Below are 23863 nucleotides of genomic sequence, written 5' to 3' on the forward strand. Positions count from 1 at the left end.
AGTGCTTGTTAAAACCTTAATGCATACCTAGTGCTTGTTAATATGCTCAAATGAGCTAGAGTCATAACCATCTTCCTAATTTTGGTCCAACTTGTTATATTTCTAAAATATATTGAAGTGCTAAGAATTACGGAACGTTTTAGAGTTTAATGGAAGCTCGATTGAGGTATGTTGGCTAAATCTGCTTCGTCTTAGAATCCAATCCCACAGTATTCATGTAATTTGAGTAAGTCCTTCATCATTATTGAATTGGCTATTCCTAATGTGGTTGTGTCGAAGAATGTATGTTTAATATTTATTCTAAATGCTTTATCATGTCATCTTGCCATTTGAGAATGTGTTCAAAATGTGGAATAAGTTTAAGAAATGTTAAGACTTCATGTCAAGATCGAAATAAAGATTGTTATGCCAAATTGTATGAAAAGCCTCTATTTGCCTAAGATTTCCCAAATTGCTCATATGTGAATTTAATGTCTTGAATGGGAAGCCTTATTGTTGTTGATAATGATAATGATATTTGAATGTGGAAAAAGGAACTGAAACTATGAAATATGTCCAAGTGCCAAGAATGACTTTGTAATCATGATCACTAGTGCCAATGAATCAAAAGAATATGAAATAAGTATGATGTGAGATGATTGACGAAAAAAGGTAACGTCTTGGGTGAGACAACCTAGCCGATCAGGCCGTGATCGGACGATCGGACGCCATGCCGCACACATGGTGGTGACTGTGCTGAAAATGATAATTGAATTTGTGGTTATGGTTGATGTCTCAAATCAGACGACCTAGCTGGTCGGGTCATGATCGGACTCCGTGTAAGAATACGATGGTATTGGGAATTATGGTATATTGGCACTAAAGATCACCCAACCTAATAACATGAAAATTGACTTGAAAATTTATGCGATCTTTAACTTGATGTTTTAGTATTATTTGAAGCTCTTTTTGAATTCTTGATTGTTCCCCCTTGTATCATTATTCATGCTATTGAGATGGTGTTTCGTTTTACATAGTAGTACTATTCGACAGTACTAGTGTCCCTTTTGCCGGGGGCGTTGCATATTTAAATGGAAGCAGGTGGTTCCATAGCAGGTAGTGCTAATCTGCGTTAGTGGCACATCCTCTTCCTAGAAGACTTGGTGAGCCCCACTTCATCCCGGGGTCACGTATTGTATCTTTTGTTCATATTACTATCATGACTCAAGGTATAGTCGGCGCCTTATCGCCGACACTATCATATACTCTTTTGTATCTTTTAGAGGCTCCGTAGATACTATGTGGGTTTGTACATGGGTGGTAGAAAAGTCAAACAAGTTATGATTGTGTATTTTGAGACTTAATAGTGAAGTAACTAAAGAAATGGTTTAATATTGTATGTATGAGTTTTCTACTGTCCAATTAATGAAATCATGTCTTTTCTTGATCATGGGTAAGTTGGATAGAAAGTATCTAATAGGCTTGCTTGACCGGGTTCACTCGATTGAGCACCGGTCACGCTTCCCGAGGTTGGAGCGTGACACTGTGATTGTCTTGGACTTTGCATCTTTCGTCTTTTCATTCTTGTCGCCTCCACTTTGGTCTTGGTCTGAAGTTACACATTTTTAGTGCGCGTAAGGAGGTTGGGCCAAGAGAGGGGTAGTGCTCTTAAGCAAGAAGAAGGGTATAGGCTAAGATGTGTTTGTCCAACAAAAAGGCTTAAGGCTCTAAGGGGGAATGCTAGGGATCAATTTCATTTGGTAGGTTAGAAAAGGCACAAACGCGTCAAAGAAGGCCTACGATCCTTTCCCAAACCAAGGATTAATCAGGATTTTGCCTCAACAAACATTTGGGCCAAGTTTTAGATCTACAATGCAATGCAATAAATTTTTATCTAGGCTCACCACACAATGTACATGAAATTATGAGGTTGACTTTGTTCTTACCCTAACTGTAAGCATTAGAATTTCATGTGTCACTATGGCATAATTGAGAGGTACCACAAGATTCTATGGTTTACCCGAAGCTGGTCCTCTCTATCATACAAATTAACATGTTCTTTCTCATGCACACTCCTAACTATGTCAGTACCAACCAAGTCATATTTCGATGACTATTTGTTTTATTTATATATATATATATATATATATATATATATATATATATATATATATTTTGAATTTTTTACTTAATCAATATATTATTTTTTGTGATTTTGACAAAATATATTATTTTTGAATTTTTGGACGTAATCATTTTTTATTTTTTTATGAAAAATGAGACCAAACCTGAAGATTGCCTACGTATACCATTGAAATGAGAATCAGGTCAAGCGTAGTTTAGGAAGAATAGAAAGAAATAGTTTTAGATTTTCATTTAATTTCATTCATTTTAAAAAAAATTTAATTAATCATATTTTTTGTGATTTTTGATAGAGAGAATTAAATGTAATTCAGGCTTTGTAGTTACCGCTCCGAAGCAATATCGGAGGTTTAAAAGTTAGATGGGCTTTGGTACTATTCCGAAGCGATATCGAAGCATTGAAAGGAAGGTAAATCTGCATGCGTGGGAGTGACAGGAATGGAAATTTGAATCTCCGCGCGATTGGAGTATTCGACGAGTTGTAGTACCGTTCTGATGCGATATTAGAGCATTGATAAAAAAGTAAATCTCCACGCCATGAGAGTGACAGGAGTGAAAAATCTCCATGTGATGGGAGTGACAGGAATTAAAAATCTCCACACGATGGGAGTATTTTTTGTTTTTTTAAGAAATGTGACCGAACTCGAAGGTTGCCTACGTATCTCGTTGAAATAAGAATCAGGTCAGGTGTAGTTTGGGAAGATTGGAGAGTATGAGATGTATGATTTTCAACACTTCTTTTACTCTCTTATTTCAAAGAATTGCAACTAACAACATTAATTGCATCAATGATATGTACGAAATGCAAGAGTATAGACAACTCAAAGCGATGCCTCTGTGTCTGTGGTTGGACGTGGTATCCTATGGAGTTGAAGAGTGACACCCTCAAGAAGATGTGCCCCAGTTGCTCCTTCGAGCAGTTGCTTCGATGCCCCCTGACTGTTTGTGATATAGTTGTTGTGGTTGTCTCCCAATTGAATGTAGAGATGTTTTGTTGCGACCTTCGAGCTGTCCACAAGAACCCTTTGGTGATCGCCCCCAGTTGTTAACCGTGGCGATTATCTGATCAAGATATAGAAATGTCGTGAGAGTAGTATCGTCATAAAATGATGGAATTAAGAAGTAATTATAAAACTAACACTTCCTTAATTGTTCGAACGATGTTCCACAATGTCCGATGTCGGGTGTTATTTCCCTTGTAGTCCTAAGATGATGCAACTTTTGACCATCCACAGGAACCACTTGATGATCGTCCCCGGTTGACAACCGGGAACGATGTTTCGATCCAAATATTGAAAGCTGGTAAGAGCAACGAAGTCATGAAAAATGATGGATTTCATTGTAAAATTACTACTCCCCTGATTATCTGAGTGATGCTCAACAAAGTCTGAGGTCAGAAGTTATCCCCTGCGAAGGCCCATGATGATGTACCTGCAAATTTAGAGGAGAAAATATTAGGGTCCCTCTTATAAAATATTACACAATTGAGAGGGTGCAGTGTTAGGTTGTGTGGCCAGTGATGTAGTTGATGGTAAATGGAAGCTTGATGTTGGCAATCCATGATGCATCCGGAGAGGATGTCGTCTGTTGCATCCTATTTTGCACGAGTCAAAACAAGATTCAACTAGTGGTTTCCCTGTTGTTGATAAAAGAGAGCCGCCACCTAATACTTAAAGGTATACTAGGGTGCTTATTTAACTGTTAAGATCATTATCATATTAGTCTGCTAACTAGTGAGATTTGGGTAAGTGTCACGACCCAAACCGATGGGCCATGACGAGTACCCGAGTCCTACCTGTTGAACACTCCTAAGCATGTGTCTAAGATATAAACATAAATTAAGGGTAGGTCATGAATAACATTTGTCAATAAACTGTTGATTCACGTGAATAACATACGTAAGGAAAACATGCCCAAAAGACATATATACATATACATGCGGAATACGGTAGGGCGAGTCGACAAGGCTGCTATAGACAACTATATATCCAAAACTGGAAGCCGACATGGCCACATACTATCAAACTATACATGACTATCTTCGGACCTCTAATAGAGTGTACAACTATATAAAGGAAGGGACTGGGCCCCGTCGTACCCATATCTACAGATCAAAACAGCATACCAAAACTAGTAACAACTCCGGATCAAGTGGAGCACACCAACTCTCGGTGATCAAAGATCCTAAAAAAGAGGACCGTCAGCCTGTCTACGTGCACCTATGGGCATGAAACGCAGGCCCCGGGAAATAGGAGCGTCAGTACGAATAATGTACTAAGTATGTAAGGCATGAAAATCAGTACATAAAAGACATAGATGAAACATGGAGTAAAGACTTCCACCTATAAGTCTAAATAACTTTGAGAATCCTGAAATATTTTTAAGTCATGCACATGCGTATAAATGTCGTGTCATGCATAGGTATATGTATACATAATATCATCAAGCCTTTGAGTGCATCCCATCATATCATCTCGGCCGTTGTGTGAAAAATCAACAACATATACTAGCTGATCAGGTAGTGGTGCATATATAACGCCGTAATCGTTTCTCAAATCCCATATACATATAATATACGCGTACATAACGGCATCTGGTCATGGGTCAATGTACATGTATAAATGAATGAAATGCATAAGAAATACGTTAATAAGATATCTCGGAATGTTATAAGATCAATATGCCTTCGGATAAACTTTATCAACTACGTATTTTTCTGAGACCCATGAACAGAAGATATAATAATAATTCACATGGGGAATCAAGAACATAGGCACCCCTAGTACTTCTATGAATAGAGTCATTTATGAAAGCTGTGCGTTTACTCATTTCATTTGTATCGTATGAATCATACCAAAAAGAAAGAAGGGATAGCCTTAACATACCTGAAACTATTCTCTTGACAATCCCTCTAACACATGTCAATCACGAAAAACATGTAACGGCGAGATCGAAATAGGAAAAAATCCGTATGATATTTTTGAGAAAGGTTATATCAGACTTCTTTAGAATTGCAAAATCCCGTTGTTATTATGCTATGAAATCTCGTATGAATTTTGTTGAAGTGACTCACGTTGCCATTCAAATCCATATGATGCCTCTCTTTGTGAATTTGAGAAGCCTTTTACCTTAGTGGGTATGGGCTCCACTTAGGTGATGGCTTAGCCAAAAGTCCCTCTAAATATGCCACCTTGTAATGTAAGTTAAGAGTCACAAATGGGGAGTGGCTTGCTGCCACGGGGGGGGGGGGGGGGGATTAAGCTTATCCAAATAAATTAATTACTTAATAAATATCCCACTAAAATCAATAATTACCCCTATAATTAAGAATTATCTGAAATTACTTAAAATACTAACCACTTTTAACACACTTTATACACCTTACTATCATGGTCATGTGGTACCTTGTATGACACTAGTCCATAAATACCGGGTATTGTAGCTCGGACCGTATTTTATCCCAAATTGACAACCTTCAACGAAACTCATTTTCTTTGATTCGTTTACTCTTTAACCTTCACGACACTTACTTATCGCATGTTATAAATGGCATAAATACTTATAACCTCAAAAATAATCTCAGTCCTGAGTCTACGTCGATTAACTTACGATGAAATTTTAACATACAAAAACACGAAATGTAACATCCTCCCCCCTTAGAAACATTCGTGCTCGAATGTTTCACTTCCCGGGATCTATATAAATTTTTGCTAGAGTCGCCTAACAGTACTACTATCAACCCTTTCTGTAGAAAACTCAATAATTCAATGCCACATATTGCCACAATCATCAATCATGATAATGGCCTCACACGACCAATGAAAATAATTAACACAAGAATCCATACTCGTACCTTAAGGATGTGATGTCTTAGTCGGTCCTCCGCTGGAAGAGGAAACAAGTGAGGATACCTAGACTTCATGTCCTCTTAAGCTTCCCAAGTCATTTCATCCACATTTTTGTTTCTCCAAAGTACTTTCACTGAAGCTACGTCTTTAGTCCTCAATCTCTGAACCTATCTATCTAGTATAGAAATTGGAGTTTCCTCATATGATAGCTGCTCTATGACCTGAACATCGTCAACTGACACGACTCTGGAAGGATATCCGATACATAGACACATGAAAGACTAGATGTACGGACTCCAAGTCAGAAGGCAAGTTTAACTCATCTGCTACCTGGCCTACCTTGCGTATGATCTTATATGGTCCAATGTACCGAAGGCTAAGTTTTCCTTTCTTTCCGAACCTCATAATGCCTTTCATCGGTGATACCTTTAGGAATACCCAATCGTCAACCTGAAACTCCAAGTCTCGTTGTCAATTATCCGCATAAGACTTCTGACGACTTTGAGCTGCTAATAGCCTTTCCTGTATAAGCTTAATTTTCTCGATTGCATGTTTTACCAGCTCTGGTCCTACTAACTTAGTTTCCCCAACATCGAACCATCAAATAGGCGACCTACACTTTCGTCCATAAAGAGCTTTGTATGGAGCCATCTGAATACTAGAATGATAGCTATTATTATACGCGAACTCAATAAGCGACAGATGATCATCCCAGCTACCCTTGAAGTCTATCACACTAGCCTGTAACATATCCTCCAATGTCTGAATAGTACACTCAACATGTCCGTCTGTCTGGGGATGAAATGATATAATAAGACTTACTTGAGTCCCCAATCCTTTTTGGAAGAACCTCCAGAAATTAGTTGTAAACTGAGCACATCTATACGTGATAATAGATATAGGGACACCATGAAGTCGTACTATCTCCTTAATATAAAGCATTGCATAATCTTCTGCGGAGTATGTAGTCCTAACGGGCTGAAAATGGGCTGATTTTGTAAGTCTATCAACAATCACCAATATAGAATCGAACTTACACTGGGTACGAGGCAAGCCTACGATGATATCCTTATGAATTACTTCCCACTTCCAAGTCGGAATCTCAATAGCCTGCAATAATCGACCGGGTTTTTGATGCTCAATCTAAACCTGCTGACAGATAGGGCACTGAGCAACAAACTCCGCCATATCCTTTTTATTCCGTCCTACTAATATATTTCCCTAATATCATGATACATTTTTGTTTCTCCTGGATGGATAGAATAATGAGAATAGTGAGTTTCTCCCATAACCTGCCGATGTAGCTCTGCAACATTAGGGACACATAATCGTCCTCGATACCTAAGGACCCCATCTTCTGTAATCTCAAATGGTATCTTCTGCTTCTAAGGGGTCGTATCCCTATAATGAGCTAACACAGGATCCTCGTACTGGCGTTCCTTTACTTCAGTTACTAAAGAGGATATTGTCGTGTCTTGAATAGTAACTCCGGTATCACCTAAGTCCAGTAATCGAATTCCAAGACTAGCTAGCTGATAAATCTCATGGGATATATCCCCCTATTCTCTTGCTGAAAATATGATAGGCTACCCATAGATCTACAGCTGAGGGCATCGGCTACTACATACGCCTTCCCTGGATGGTATAAAATATTAACGTCATAGTCTTTCAGTAGCTCCAATCATCTCCTTTGACATAAATTTAATTCCTTTTGCTTGAAGATATACTGAAGTCTCTTATGATTCGTATAGATATCAGCATGAATGCCATACAAATAGTGCCTCCATATCTTTAGTGCATGAATCACCGCGGCTAACTCTAGATCGTGGGTTGGGTAATTCTTCTCGTGCTTTGTTAGTTGTCTAGAAGCATAAGCTACAACTTTACCATGTTGCATCAGTACACAACCCAATCCAACGCCTGAAGTGTCATAATAGATAGCATAACCATCGGTTCCCTCTGGGAGCGTTAGAACCGGTGCTGAAGTTAATCTTTCCTTCAATGCCTGGAAACTCCGCTCGCAAGCATAGGTCCACTGAAAGAGAAGAAAATCCCTCTACAAATCTCCTATAATAACGTGCCAAACCGAGAAAGCTACGAACCTCCGCCAGTGTCGTAGGTCTAGGCCAAGTCTTTACTGCCTCAATCTTTTGTGTATCAACTCGGATACCTTCACCTGAAATAATATGCCCAAGGAAAGCTACAGAATTCAACCAGAATTCACATTTAGAGAGTTTTGCGTACAACTTCTCTTTTTGTAGAACTTTGAGCACAGTACGCAAATGATCTGCATGCTTAGTCTTTGAACGAGAATAAACCAATATATCATCGATAAATACAATCACGAACAGATCTAGAAAGGGTCTGAACACACGGTTCATCAAGTCCATGAATACTGCTGGGGCATTAGTCAAACCGAATGACATAACACGAAACTCAAAGCGCCCGTATCTGGTCTTGAATGTTGTCTTCAGAATATCTTTCTCCTTAACCCTTACCTGATGGTACCAGGACATCAAGTCTATCTTCGAGAAACACTTGGAACAGATCAAATAAATCATCAATCCTCTGGGACGGGTACTTATTCTTGATCGTCACCTTATTCAACTGTCTATAATCTATACACATCCGCAAGGAACCATCTTTCTTCCTCACAAATAACACAGGTGCTCCCCGCGGTGATGTACTATGTGTGATAAAGCCTTTTTCCAACAAGTCCCTTAGTTGTTCCTTCAACTCTCTCAGCTCTGCAGGTGCCATTCTATAGGGAGGAATAGATATTGGTTGAGTATCTGGTAATAGGTCAATAGCAAACTCAATTTCTCGCTCTGGCGGAAGACCCAGAAGCTCATCGGGAAAAATATCGGGAAACTCATTAACCACAAGAATAGATTGAATGGTTGGTGACTCTACTTTCACATCATGTACCCGAACTAAGTGATAAATATCGCCATTTCTAATCATCTTCCCTGCCTTGAGATAGGAAATAAACTTACCTCTCGGCGATGCCGTATTACCTTTCCACTGCAAAACAGGCTCCCTTGGAAACTGGAATCGAAACATCTTTAATCTACAATCAACATTGGCATAACAAGAAGCCAATCAATCCATACCCAGTATAACATCAAATTCTACCATATCTAATTCAATTAGGTCTGCTACTGTAGATGACTATGAACTACTATTGTACAATCTCTTTATACCCGCCTAGCTTTCACTGGATCACCAAAAGGTATGGACACCTCAAAAGGTTTAACCAACTCAGGTTATATTCCAAACTTACTAATGCTCCACCTCTGACTCTACCACGACCGATTGGTGCTTGTGAACCTTGCCTAGGGGGGGTACTGATGATGGCGAACCAACTACAGATCCCGTTGGCTGAACTATGCTTGTACCACCTCTCGTCGGACAATCTCTCATAACATGGCCTGGATAACCACAATTATAACAAACATCCAACCCCATATGGCACTGCCCGACATACTGCTTACCACATTGAGCACATCGTAGCAAGGGCGGCCTCATCTGACTTGATTCACCCCTATACTGAGAACTTGAGGCCCTATAATTCTGACTAGGCCTTAAATATGTGTAACGATCAAATCTCCTATCGGGAAACTGAGGGGGTGCGCTAGCCGATGACTGGGCTGGATACCTCGGGTATTGTTGTCTCTCACCACCTCGAATCTCACCAGAAGGACCCAAAGATCTCGCTCTCTTACTATGGCCCCTATCATGCTCACGATAGGCCCTCTCCTTCTGCTTACGCTCCTCTACACCCTGAGCGTATGCCTGAATACGAGAAATATCTATACCTGGCTGAAGTGAGACAGACATGCAGTCATTAAGCAGGTGCGGCTCTAACCCCATCACGAACTGGTGAACCCGATCCTCTATCTTAGCTACAATAGTGGGAGCATACCTAGCCAAACAATAAAACTGAAGATTGTACTCTCGAACGCTCATATTACCCTGCCGAAGGGTCAAGAACCTATCAACTCTGGCCCCTCTAAGCTCTGGTGGAAGATAATGACGAAGAAAAGCCTCTGTAAACTCATCCCTTACCGCTAGAGGGGCATCCTCACCTCTGGACAACTCCGAAGACTCCTACCAATTAACTGCAACTTCCTGAAGTCTATATGAAGCTAGCTCAATTGACTCAGTCACAGTGGCCTTCATTACCCTCAAAGTCCTCTGCATCCTGTCACGACCCAACCCGATGGGCCACGACAGCCACCTGGTACCTTAGTCAACCGAGTACCAACATAACGTATCTTTTCGTATCATACTATAATAGAGAACTGAGCCAGAGAGGTTGCCGTGAGATAGGTAGAATACAACATGTAATACCAACTTATACATAAGACATATGGGCCTCTAAGACCAAAATAACCACTCGTACGCTGAACATAGGCCGACAAGGCCATATAATCTTTTACGTACATGACATTTGTCTACAAGCATCTAAGAATACATAATTGTCATAAAGGTCAGGACAGAGCCCCGCCATACCAAACAATACACATCTAAATCATACAGACCAAACAAGCAACTCCGGAGCAAATGGAGTGCACAACATCTTCTGCTGAGCTGATCACCTACTTGGAGTTCTCTCGACCTGTCTATCGAGACCTACGGGTATGAAACACATCGTCCCCAAGTAAAAGGGATGCCAGTACAAATAATGTACCGAGTATGTAAGGAATGAAAATTAGTAAATAATAGACATGAGAGAAACATGGAGTAAAAGACTCGACATGTACGTCTGCATAGCTCTGTGAATCATTTCATTTTTATAATGTCATGCATATGCGTATAAATGTCATACCATGCATAGGTATATGTGTTCATAACATCATCAAGCCTCTGAGGGCATCCCATCATATCATTTCGGCCACTGTGGGCAAATCATCAACGTATACCAGCTGATCAGGAAGTGGTGCGTATATAACGCCGTAACCTTTTTCCATATCCCATATATATATATAATATACATATATACGCGTATATAACGCCATTTGGTCATGGGTCAATGTACAAGTATAAATGGATAAAATGCATAAGAAATACGTTAATAAGATTTTCTCGGAATGTCATAAAAATAATATGCCTGTCGGATAAATTTTACCAAATACATATTTTTCTAAGACCCATGAATAGAAAATATAATAATAATTCATATGAGGAATCAAGAATCTAGACACCCCTAATATTTCTATGAATAGCCATTTATGGAAATTGTGCATTTGCTTGTTTCGTTCGTGTCGTGTAGATCATGCCAAAAAGAAAGAAGGGATAACCTTAACATACATGAACTGATTCGCTTAGAATTTGTAATTTACGCTTTACAGAAACAACAACCAACGTTATCTAATTTTGGTATGGAATTGTTCTTCCCTTTGAAGAACTCACGTTTATGAAGAACTCACGTTCTTAAGACTTAAATGGGTTCTATGTCCTTAGATGAATATGTGACTAATGACTCGTGTTCCTAAGACTTAAAAATGGATCTCTTTCATTAAATGAATAATGTGACTCACGTTATAAGACTTGCCAAATTCTCACATCTCTTATCTAACCACATATATTAACGACTTAAGAGTCATACATGGGGATGGGAATTGCTGCCACATGGGGGGGGGGTTAGTTTTATCCAACCATTCCTTAATTAAATAGTTAATCTTCCATTAACCAATTATCCAAATAATTAAGAATTATCTCAAATTACTTAATATACTACTCACTTTTAATACACTTAACGTACCCTACTATCGTGGTCATGGGGTACCTTGTATAGCACTAGTCCATAAATAGCGGGTATTTTAGCTCGGGCCGTATTTTATTCCAACACGTCAAACTTTGACAAAAATTCATTTTCTTTGATTTGCTTACATTCTCACTTTCACGAATTTACTCATCACTTGTTTGAAATATAATAATGTTTATAATCTCAAAACAGTCTCATTCCCGAACTTACATCGATTAACTTACGACGAAATTTTTAACGTACAAAAAAAGAATGTGGGATGTAACATCTCATTTCCAAGCTTTCATCAATTTATTTATGGCGTACTTTCACGTACGAAAATATGGGGTGTAACATCATTTCCCCCTTTGGAACATTCGTCCTCGAATTTTGACTGATGCACTTATCATTTTCATGACTTATGTATTCCGAATACATCAGTCTCTCCTTGCCATCTAGGCAACTGTTCCGTGAATAATTCCAAAGGCCATAACATTCCCCCCTTTAGGCCTCTTTCTCACACCACGGTCTGTGGTCGGAATTCTTTCAATCTTGTAACTCTTGCTACCTTCTTCCATACAGCCTGTAGGACTTTTTCGTTGCATGTGCTCCTATACGACTCTTCCTTTCAGTTTTTAGCCAATCTTTAAGCCTCACTTTGGGAACATATACAGAACTTGATAAGATGTCCCTCTGGGCTATTGAAGTTCTTCGGTCGGTACTTTGTCGAACTTACGAATATTGCCATCTCTCATTTCGTACTTTGTAACTTCTATCCATCTATTGTGGATTTACCTCAATGTTGATCTACAATCTACCACTGATATCTTGAAACTTCTTACGTAAAACATTGCCACTAGGGCTTACGTTGCATCGAGAAATATTCGAAGTGATTTTCCTGATCCACTTAGCGGCGATACTGTACTTCAATAACTATACTTTATAGCATCCCAATGTGACTCACTTACGTGGGTATTTTAATCATGTACAATTCATGAAATCCCTTCAAATCATCACTCAATCGAAGGTCAAAACATCATCCTTTATTTATGACAAGTATACCCTCATTTTACTACCAGGGCAACATTCCATCTCTTTTAAATGCTATTAGTCTTAGACTCCTTTGAGTTCATTCAGGCTATACTGAGCTTTCTATTACTTAGAGAAACCATTATCTCTCTTGTTTTCATGGGCTTAATCCTGAGGACTTATACATTTCTTGTCACCTCTTCACTCGCCCTTTCTTATCCCTACTCGCAACCTTCCTTCAACTTGCTTGCACCATAGATTTCCTTGTGTTATTCTGAAACATCAAGCAAATATACATCGTTTCTCACTCTTCTTTACTCTCTTGGCTGGATCTTTCGGTACCTAAAAACCATAGGCTGTAAGATATGCTACTAACGACGCCGCTATCATTCCTAGATACTGAATCCCCGTGCTTCTAGCCTTCTATCTGAAGTATGGACGATTCGCAACCCTCGGTATTTGAGTATCTTGTACGTTGTTCACCTTTACCTTACTTACCTTAAAGTCTCGCCTCACATCTTATATCTCGTTCATGACCTGCCCTCCACATAGGTATAATTCACATCCACAACTTGAAGCTCTATTATAATACTTCCACCTTTGGTGCATTTACAATCCGGTGGAAGCTTCATACCGACTTCTTATGAGGCTGGTACTTCTTCTAACTAGATTTATCGTAGGGCCGTTATAAAATATGGTTGTTGTACTTTCTCTCTTGTACCTCTGATATTAAGAGTGGTCCTGCAATGTTCTCAATCACTATGTCCATAATTTTCTGGGTTCAATAACCAAACTCCTGATTTACTTAGTTGATGTAACTCTTTAGTTTCCTCTTTCCTCTGATCAACCTTTATATAAGCTTAAGCTATCTTCCGATTTGCGGCTCATGGTGTTAGTTATTACTTTAGACTTTCATAGACGCTATGGAAAACCATGATACAATCTTCTAATGATTCAATCCTTTGTCTATGACCTGGAACCAATTCCTTCTTTTAACTTATACCGGAGTCTTCTACGGCTGATCATTAATCGAATAATTCCTTTCGTTCCATCTCAGCTTTCTTTGAGCATAAGCTATTACTTTTCCTGGTCTTTATGCCCCCTTGTTGCGTGTCTACTTAGCTTATCTTAGTTCCCACGCATGCCAAAATTTTCGTGCAACTCATATGATCTCGAATATTACTCTTGATTCCCGTTCCTTAGCCATGGTAGGTGCCACTTTCTCATGGAGTGCATACAACATTGTAGTGATACTGTTTTTACATGACCATTTCCTCATTGTACTTAGGTTGAAACCTTCTTCCTTATTCCCTCAGCTAGTCTTTCATCGTAGTACTTAAGGAGACCTTCTGGCCCTTGTAAAGCTGCGAGCTTATTACATCATATACTTGACAGAATTTTTTTTGATGTTCTTCCTTGCCTATAATTATTCGTAGATACTTATTTCCACGCCCTTGTGCTTGTAGGGTTGCTCCTGAACTGAAGTTTTGACTGTCTTCCCAGTGAGACTCTTTTATTTCCATAACAGTTATACGATAGCTTTAACTACCCCGACTCCTAACTGAATATTTCTCAAGTATTACAATGTCATATCTGCGTGACTGAATTCCCCATGTTAGGGTTCACTATGTTTATCTTGTATGATCTGTTGATTTGTCTGTATCCTCTTACTAGCCATAACTACGCGCTTCCTGAATTAACTACTAACTACTTATTGGCTCATTCTCATATCAATATTCTGTGTAATCTTTCATGTGCCATTTCCTTTATCTTAACTTATGCTCTGCACTGGCTCCTTATCTATCAATAACATCTCAGGCAGGAACCCTTACCTCATCTCCTTGACGTCGTGTTTGCATAATATTCTGGAATCGTAGCATATCTGTAGGATTTGAAAAAGTACAATCTTATCCCTGTCTCATTCTTATCACATTCTTCCTTTATTAATCCATAGTTACTAGAACCACTTAATTCTTACTTAATGCCACATCACTCCATATTCCTCCCTTTAGGGGAGCACTAAGAATTGGAGCCAAGGCGATCTACATATAGATTGTTTTTACCTCTTCATCTTTGGTGTCTTTTCAAATTATCGATGACCCTTAGTCGCCTTGCGGAAATCCTTCTATATCAAGGATAATAAAATTCCTTATTTGCGAGGGTGACACTTAGTATAACTGGCACATACAGTCCCTTAAGCTTAACTTTGCTTACATTGCTTGCTTTAGGGAAGTGTCTTCCTGAATGACCATTCTATGAATTTCTCATGAATCTTCTTCTGTTGTCCACTCTATTATCGCCGGAACAAAATCTAAAATTCTCATGATGCTGACTATTATCCAATCACTCAGTCCCTAATTCATGTTTAGTTTATCTTGTTCATCAGCCCATACTGATTTCTATTGTTTTAGGGTCTAACTTTTCCTTCCGGTAGTCGCGTTGGAGTCACGAACTTATTTCTTGAAATGAGGATATGACTTTATGGCCTATACTCTTTTGTTGTCTCAAGGCCTGTCACCTCTCGTCTTTTACTTTAATTGACTATAGACTCTGTAATACTGTCATCTTTTTGATCTACCGTTGTCATCCATGTATCATATCTTACTCATAATACTTCATTAACTCTTTTCTTATTTCCCGCTAATATTTATGTCTATCACTTTATTCTGAAAACTCGAACAAGACATTCTTTTGCTTTTAGCTCCCCTTTGCTCCATCCAATGGCTCTTCGGGTTGCTTAATGTTCCCGCTCTACTAGGCACGCGAGCCACACTAAGGTAATATTTATCCCTTCCAAGCTTTTCGTGCCTATCTTCTGATTTTTTCTTTTGCTAATGTTCACATCTAATTGTAATATTCTAGAGTGCACCATCTGGGTGTCTCACAAGGAGATCAATTAGCACCTTTGTAATATCATTCGGAAATGTCAATTAACACAAACAATCCATTTACCATTTTGGATTATTCTAACCCCAGCCAGATCCTGATATCCCGTCCTTCTCTTAAACCATATATGTTAGCTTCCACAGGGCATAACTGAGATGGGTGTGGCCGATTGTACATACCTTTGCTACTGTTGAAGGTAACTCAAAATGCTTATATCTCCCTTTCTAAATGGTAAATAATGATAATCTTCACTAGTTGGGTACCTCGTACCCTTATTCATCTGGCTTCTTTTACTTGTTGAAATTTGTATCTATCTTCTGAATCTCTCATTACCTTTCACCATAGGGGTGGATAGATACTCCTGCCATAAGGCTACTTATCAAAAGGCTTACACATCTTAGTACACACATGATCTGTTGAATACCTCATATTTATCCATCATATGTATGATGCAAAATCAAGTTCCTCTGACTCAACTCTTCCACAGCCGCATTCAATCCCTTACTAACCGTCTTTCTAGATATAGGCATCACTGTATTATGAATAATATAGAGTTTACGAAATTAAGTTTCTACAACTGAGCTCCACCACACGATCTAGAGTAAGAAGAAAGAGTGACAGTCCTAAATGCCTTGTAGCCTCCCCTACTTATAAGTGTGGTGCACGACACATCCATAAACAAGACTTTACTGGACACAGCTTGTAGACTCCCTAGAACAGAACTGCTCTAATACCACTTTTGTCACGACCCGACCCGATGGGCTGCGACGGGCACCCGGTACCTTACTCAACCGAGTACCAACATAACGTATCTTTTTGTATCATACTATCATAGATAACTGAGCTGGAGAGGCAACCGTGAGATAGGTAGAATACAACATATAATACCAACTTATACTAAAACATATGGGCCTCTAAGACCAAAATAACCACTCATACACTGAACATAGGCCGACAAGGCCATACAATCTTTTACGTACATGACATCTGTCTACAAGCCTCTAAGAATACATAATTATCATAAAGGTCGGGATAAATGTACATGGGTCAATGTACATGTATAAATGAATAAAATGCATAATAAATACGTTAATAAGATTTCTCGGAATGTTATAAGATCAATATGCCTTTTGGATAACTTTATCAACTACGTATTTTTTTAAGACCCATGAACAAAAGATTTAATAATAATTCACATGGCAAATCAAGAACATAGGCGCCCCTAGTACTTCTATGAATAGAGTCATTTATGAAAGTCGTGCATTTACTCGTTTCATTTGTATCGTATGAATCATGCCAAAAAGAAAGAAGGGATAGCCTTAACATACCTGAACTGATTCTCTTGAAAATCCCTCTAACACACATCAATCGCGACGAAACATGTAACAGCGAGATCAAAATAGGGAAATATCCGTATGATATTCTTGAGAAAGGTTATACATTGCTTCCTTAGAATTACAAAATTCCGTTGTTATTATGATAGGAAGTCTCGTATTAATTTTGTTGAAGTGACTCACGTTGCCATTCAAATCCACCTTGTAAAAGTCACCTTGTAATGTAAGTTAAGAGTCACTTAGCCAAAAGTCCCTCTAAATATGCCACCTTGTAATGTAAGTTAAGAGTCACCCTTGTTGCCACGTGAGGATAAGGTCTTTATTCAACTTATCCACAAATTTAATTACATGGTTAATCTCCCACTAAAATCAATAATTAACTAACTACCCACATAATTAAGAATTATCTCAAATTACTTATAATACTACTCACTTTTTAACACACTTTATACCCATTACTATCATGGTCATGTGGTACCTTGTATGGCACTAGTCCATAAATACCGGGTATTATAGCTCAGACTGTATTTTATCCCAAATTGACAACCTTCAACGAAACGCATTTTCTTTGATTCGTTTACCCTTTAACCTTCACAACACTAACTTATCGCCTGTTATAAATGGCATATTGCTTATAACCTCAAAAATAATCTCATTCCCAAATCTACGTCGATTAACTTACGACGAAACTTTAACGTACGAAAACGCGAAATGTAACAGTAATAGTTATTGTTATTCTAAGGGGAAGGTGTTAGACACCCCTAGAAGCTACCTAACTTAGCTTCATAGGACTTAGACTGGGTTTGAGAATTAAATATCTATATTCTACTTTGGTTAGTGCTTAAAAGTGCATAGATTACTCTACGTTATGTTTAAAACTTATCATTTTGAAAGGAAGATATAATATATACTTTGGAAAGAGAGTATACGTTTTTCTTGTGAAAGGTTTTTTTTTTTGAAAATGTAGACACAATTGAAATAGTTTTGGAAATGTATTTATAATGTCTATGTTTGTCAACTTGTAAACATGGCTAGGTTTTAAAATACTTTTCCCTTAAAATGGCTATATGTGTAATTTTAGTAAACATAAGGCTATTTGAAGAAGTAGAGTTTAGATACCTTAAGACCAATTTCAAATTTGTACTCATGTTTTAGAAGAAAAACTTTTGAAGTATCCTTGACTGCGACTGTGTTTGGTTTTTGTTTTGGAAAACATGTCTTGGAAATCATTTTCTCGATTATGGTTTTTAAAGAAAGGAAATTGCTTGCTTTTCAAATCTTCCTTGATCTTCAATGAGACTCATAGAAAGGTTAGCTTACGTAATAATGGAAACCATATAGCTGAAATAGTTAAGAATGTTGATGTTATTCAACTAATGTAATAGACAACAATTCTTTTAATTTACCTGTCTTTTTAGCTTGCCTAGGTTCCTAAATAATTCAAAGATAGTAAAGAAAAAGCATTCACTAAATATCAGTAGTATTATATACACATAGAAGGAAATAACAAATTATGTAAAGTAAAAGCGATAAAGGAAAGGGGAAACTGGACTCATGGTTTTGTGCCTGAAGAATGTTAGGCCAAGCAACAACAAATGGCAACATCAACTTTAGGTGACTCCAAGCTTGGGCTAAGAGTTTGGGCCTGAGATCTTTGAGAACTCGGTTGGCCCAACTCAGATTATCCAAAAAAAAAAGTAATGGAGAAGGTAGATATACATCCTAATTCAACATTTAAACACAAATAACATCAATGTAAACCTAAGAAGAAAACTATAACAATTATCAATGGTTAGGAGGTGCAAATTAATGTGAAGTCACACAGAGTAAAGCAATTTACAATGAGACATTTATTTCAATTGAACATTAAACCTAAAGAGATTAGCAAATACCAATAGATTAAAGGCTTAAGGAATAATTCCATTAATGGACAAGATACCCTTTGGATCCCTGGCACTTCAAAGTTCACAGGGGTCTCAAGGACCCGAGCAATGCTTGTGTAAGGCCCCATGAATATTTTCCTAAAAACTGGGTTTTTGTGATGCCGGGGCAGGAGTAGAAGTTATTAATAGTAGAAATTCTCCGCGGCGAGCTTGCGAGCCGGGGTTCAGACTTTTTGGATTGAACAGTGTCTGGGGAGTTTAAGGAAAATGTTGGGCAGAAGTAGGCATTTCTGCGGCCCATTTTGTGGCCGCAGAACGACTCTGCGGACCGCAGAATGGTCGCAGAGTGAGTCAGTTTTTTGGGTTATTTTAATGTCAATTTTGCGGCCATTATGCAACCGCATAACCACTTCGCGGGCCGCACTCTTGTCGCATACCCAGCTTTGGGATTTCTCGGAGAAGGTTCTGCAGTGCACTATGCGGGTCGCATAGTGACCGCAGACCCAGTCAGTTCCTTTTCATTTTTTGTACCCAAATTATGCAACCGATATGCGGACCACATAACCATTCTTCAGTCGCATATGCGACCGCATATCCTGTTTCAGGGTTTCATTTTTTAGGTTTTTAAACCCGACCCTTCTTCGTTAAAAGATGTACCATAGCTCATTTTGAGCATATTTCTGATATTCTAGAGTGAGAGAGAGAGAAAGTTCTTAGAGTGAGGGAGCAACCTTCAACCTATTATCCATCAATTCTTTCTCAACCATTGAGGATTAACAAAGAAAGTCTTCACCCTAAAGTTAAAAAATCTCTTCACCCTAAAGTTAAAAAATCTATGTCCGAGCTCACAATTTCAAAAATTTACAAAAATGGGTTAAATAGAGGGATAATTATTGGGTGTGGGGGTTGTTTTCTTACATGCATGTATCCTTGAAGTATGTGGGAAGGTTGTGAGTTAAAAATGGTAGATAATGGATTGGCCAATGGTGGAATCTTCCACAAAAAGGGCCTTAAAACATTGATGCACACCTTGTGTTTGATAATATGCTCAAATGAGCTAAAACCATGTTCATCTTCCTAATTTTGGTTCAACTTGTTATATTTCTAAAATAGATTGAATTTGCTAAGAATTCCGGATCATTTTAGAGTTTAAGAAGCTCAATTGAGGTATGTTGGCTAAACCCCCTTCTTCTTAGAATCAAATCCCACGGTGTTCAATTGAGGTATGTTGGCTATTCCTAATGTGTGTGTGTTGAAGGATGTATGTTCAATGTTTATTCTTAATGCTTCATCATGTCATCTTTCCATTTGAGGGTGTGTTCAAAATGTGGAATATGTGTTAGAAATGTTAAGACTTCATGTCAAGATCAAATAAAGGTTGTTATGCCAAATTGTATGAAAAACCTCTATGTGCCTAAGATTCCCAAATTGCTCATATGGGAAGTTAATGTCTTGAATGGGAAACCTTATTGTTGTTGAGAATGATAATGATATTTTGAATGTGGAACGGGGAACTGGAATTATGAAATACGGCCAAGTGCCAAGAATGACTTCACAAATGTGGCAACTAGTGCCGATTAATTGAATGAATGTGGAATAAGGTATGATGTGAGATGATTGACTGAAAAAGGTAATGTCTTGGGTGAGACGGCCTAGCCGATCGGGCTGTGATCGGATGCTATGCCACACACACAGTGGTAACTGTGCTAGAAATATAAATTGAAAAAGGTAATGTCTCGTGTGAGACGACCTAGCCGATTGGGCCATGATCGGACGCCATACCGCACACATGGTGGTACTGGAAATTATGATGAGATTGTGGTTATGGTTGATGTCACAAATGAGACAACCTAGCCGATCGGGTCATGATCGGACTCCGTGTAAGAATACGATGGCATTGTAAATTATGGTACATCGGGTCTAAAGATCACCCTACCTAATATCATGGAGATTGACTTGAAAACTTTTGTGATCCTTAACTTGATGTTTTATATTATTTGAAGCTCTTATTGAATTCTTGATTGTTCCCCCTTGTATTATTATGCATTCTATTGAGATGGTGTTTAGCTATACATACTAGTGCTATTTGACGGTACTAACGTCCCTTTTGCCGGGGGTGCTACATCTTTAAATGGATGCAGGTGGTTACTTAACAGACGGTGTTGATCAACGACAGTGGCACATCCTCTTCCCAGCGGACTTGATGAGCCTCATTCCATTCCGGTGTTGTGTATTGTACATTTTTTCATATTGTAGTCGTTTGTTTGAGGTATAGCTGGAGCCTTGTTTCCGGTACCATCTTTACTCTCTTTTGTATCTTTAGAGGCTCCGTAGATACTATGTGTGTTGTATATGGGTGTTCGAAAAGTCAACGGATCATGTTGTGTTTTGGGCTTTTGTTCCACTCAGTTATAAGGATGTATGTATTTTGAAACTTAACGATGATGTAACAAAATGAAACGACTTAGTAATATATACATGTATGAACTTTCTCCTACCTAACTAATGAGAGCATGCCTTATCTGGATCATAGGTGAGTCGGGTATATAGTGTCTAGTATGCTTGCTCAACCGGGTCTACACGGTTAAGCACCGGTCGCGCTCCCCGAGGTTGGGATGTGACAGCTTGTGTCAGAGAAAGTAACTCAACCAAGAACTAAAATCTACTCTTAATTACCCTTAACTAATCACACCTTCTCTTCCCTACAGGTTTAAGTGCAAATGAGGCACTCTATGCAAATTCCAATACAACAGTGATGGCAACACACACGGAGATCTACATCTCTTGCAAATGACTGTTCAGGACACTAAACATTATCAAACATATCATGGTTTGCGCATAACACAATGTCATATACTTTATCAGGCTTGAGAGTACTCAACATAATCAGTTATAGGTGCTAGCAAGCAATGAGAGTGTCACTACCCTAAACTCCAACCTATCGTGCTGGCGCCTATCGATGGTACTAGACCAACCGACTCCTACAATACAATAACAACTAATTCACGGATATGCCAAAAGGTGTCTTGTGTAGCAGAAATTCATAAAAGAAACAAGGGTTGAACTCAAAAATAGAAATGCAGAATGAAAAGCCCCAAACATCAAGGTGTCACTGAGTTATGAGCAACTACTAAAAACTGGTTCGACAACAATAAGACTAACATAGTCTGGGAAAAATCCAAAATACAACTAAGGGGAGTTAAAGAAGGAGAAACCAGGGCTGCGATCACCAGGAAGCTACCTTGCTAACTCCAATGATCAGCTACAGGAATATTAGCAGCTGCTACCATGACCAAAAATGCCTGGATCTGCACACAAGGTGCAGGGAGTAACGTGAGTACACCAACTCAGTAAGTAAAAGAAATAAATAAAGGCTGATAAGTAGTGACGAGCTAAATGCAAGTACCATTCATATAAAAAATAGTAAAGTGCGGCATGCTTTGTAACATGAGTTTAAGTCAAATCAGTTTGTTTAAATCAAGTTCAAGTAAATCAATTAGAAATATCTTTCAACAGTTCTCAAACAAAGACTCAAAGCAACTATGATCAGGGATGATGAAATCATATACTGCCCCTCAGGCTAACATTACTCAGTCCTCCCAATCACTCCAATCTCACAATCACTCAAGCGTCACAATCACTCATGCCTCACAATCGCTCATCCCTCACAATAGCTCAGTACTCGGCACTCGCACTCAGTAGGTACCTGCGCTCACTAGGGGTGTTCAGACTCCGGAGGGGCTCCTACAGCCCAAGCGCTATAATCTGCACGAACAACTCACGTGCTGCACAGAGAACTCACGTGCTATAATATCATATCAGAATCTGCACGGACAACTCACGTGCTGAGGTATAATACCTCACAAACAGGCCCTCGGCCTTACTCAGTCATAAACCTCTCCAGTCTCTCGGGCTCTCAAAAATCAAAGAAATCAGCCCAAACAACATTAACATGATGCAACAAATAGAATAACAGAGACTAAGCTATGATGTAAGAATGCATGAAAATGACTGCGTACGGGATATCAACTAAAGTAGTGAGCGGACAACAAGAAATGACCTTTAAGGGTCCAAACAATACTAGCATAAAGCCTAGACATGGTATCTAGCATGATTTACATTATATCTTCTAAAGAACATAAAGAGCATATAGCTACAACAGGTTGTTCGACTTTATAGTTACTACGGGACGGACCAAGGCATAATTCCCCAATGGTGCACGCCCACACACCCGTCACCTAGAATGTGTGTCACCTCCAAATAGTCACATGACACAAAAATCTGGGGTTTCACACCCTCAAGACTAGATTTACAACTATTACTTACCTCAATCTGCGCAAATCTCTACTCCACAATGCCCTTGCCTTTCAAATCGGCCTCCGAGCTTTCCGAATCTAGCCACAAGCAGTACAATACATTTAATATATGCTAAAGGAATTAATTCTAAATGAAAACTACTAAATTGGACTCAAAACCCGAAATTGGCTCAAACCCGGCCCCCGGGCCCATGTCTCGAATTCTGACAAAAGTCAAAAAACCCGAAAGACCATTCACTCACGAGTCTAACCATACTAAATTCATCAAAATCCGACATCATTTTGTCCTTTAAATCCTCAAATTACACTCTCCAAAATTCCAAGCCCTAACCCTTTATTTCACTTCAAAAATCCTACTAATTAAATGTTAAACAAAGCCATAGATTCACAAAATTTATACCATTATGGGTTAGAATCACTTTCCCCAATGTGTCTCCTTGAAAACCTTCGAAATATCACCTTTCTCCCGAGTTTCTACCCAGCAATTGAAAATGAAAGATAAAACCTCTAGTTGGAGCTTTTCTGCCAAGCAATATCGCACCTGCGGCCCTTTATCCGCTTCTGCGATGCCGCACCTGCGGAATTTCCATCGCAAGTGCAGAACTCACTTAAGATCCCAGGTTCCACATCTGCGGCCAACCTTTCGCACCTGCGCATAACTCTCCGCATTTGCGAAGCCAGTCATTTTCCTCCCTTC

This window comes from Nicotiana tabacum, chromosome 9 (genome assembly GCF_000715075.1).
Source record: "Nicotiana tabacum cultivar K326 chromosome 9, ASM71507v2, whole genome shotgun sequence".
In the NCBI taxonomy this organism is placed as follows: domain Eukaryota; kingdom Viridiplantae; phylum Streptophyta; class Magnoliopsida; order Solanales; family Solanaceae; genus Nicotiana; species Nicotiana tabacum.